Here is a 987-nt window from a genome sequence, read left to right on the forward strand (position 1 = left end):
AAACCGCCGCTCCCCCCAAAACCCTCTTCCCGAAAAAAAAAAAAAAAAACCCAACTTTTCTCAAAGCTCCAGCCTTGAAAACGAGAGGAAGGAGCGGCTCAGCCGCCTCTGCCGGCCCCAAACCACCCCAAAAACGTTTAGAGTGCCACGGGGAGGATCCCCCAATTGTGGTGCAGAAAATCCCCCCCGTACCTTTATTTTCCTGGTCCTGGCACGGCTCGGGATGGCTCCAAAATATAGGAAGGCTCTGGGGAATTAAAAAGGAGGGGGATTAATGCCGTGCCGGGGGCTCAGCCCCCGAAAAACCCCGCTTTGGGACCTTGAACGTGGGTTTGAGTCGGACGCTGAATCAAGAGAGCAGACAGAAACCCTAAAATCACCTTCCAGGAAACCCTAAAATCACATCAATACCCCCGACAGCACCCAGGAACCCCAAAATAACATTACAAGAGAGCCTAAAATCTCATGAACACCCCCAAAGCCCCCAGAAATTCTCCGGTTTCGAAGTCCCCCCCAGAAAGGGGGAACCCCAGAGAGCGGGGAGGGACAGCGGTGCCTTTCCGGGATGTGGGGACGCCCCGGAGCACCCCAAAACTCCGGGGTGAACTCAAATTTCTGGGGGTAGTCAGGGCTGAGACTGGGTAGTCCATGACCACCCCAAAACCAGGAGCCACCCCCAGAGAGGCTGAGAGGGACCGGGACACCCCCAACCCTAAGGGGGATCCTAATTTTCGCAGGGAAAGCCCCAAGAGCCTCCAGCTGAGGGGGGACACGGAGGTGAGGGGGTCTCACCGGGGACCCCCAAGCGCTCCCAGGGCACCGGGGGGTTCAAACTCACACGGGAAAAAAACCCAAACCAGAACGGGAGCACCGCGAGCCCAAACCAGGAAGCACCGGGAGCACCGGGGAGCCTCCACGCCCTCCTCCCCGTGCCCCTCCTGCCGGCGGGGGCCTCCTGGGGGGACCCCGCGGCCGCGCCCCTTCCCC

At 59.7% G+C, this 987-nt stretch overlaps 1 protein-coding gene across 1 annotated transcript in view; it reads right to left on the minus strand.

Moving 5' to 3' along the window:
* Positions 1-290, minus strand: part of VDR (vitamin D (1,25- dihydroxyvitamin D3) receptor) — a 13759-nt gene extending 13469 nt beyond the window's left edge. Inside the window, exon 1 of the mRNA XM_017741202.1 lies at positions 193-290. The gene's annotated coding sequence lies outside the window, so the exon portion shown is untranslated. The remainder of the gene's footprint in view (positions 1-192) is intronic.
* Between the last annotated feature and the right edge of the window lie 697 nt (positions 291-987).

This window comes from Corvus brachyrhynchos, unplaced genomic scaffold (genome assembly GCF_000691975.1).
Source record: "Corvus brachyrhynchos isolate BGI_N302 unplaced genomic scaffold, ASM69197v1 scaffold318, whole genome shotgun sequence".
Taxonomy (NCBI): Eukaryota; Metazoa; Chordata; class Aves; order Passeriformes; family Corvidae; genus Corvus; species Corvus brachyrhynchos.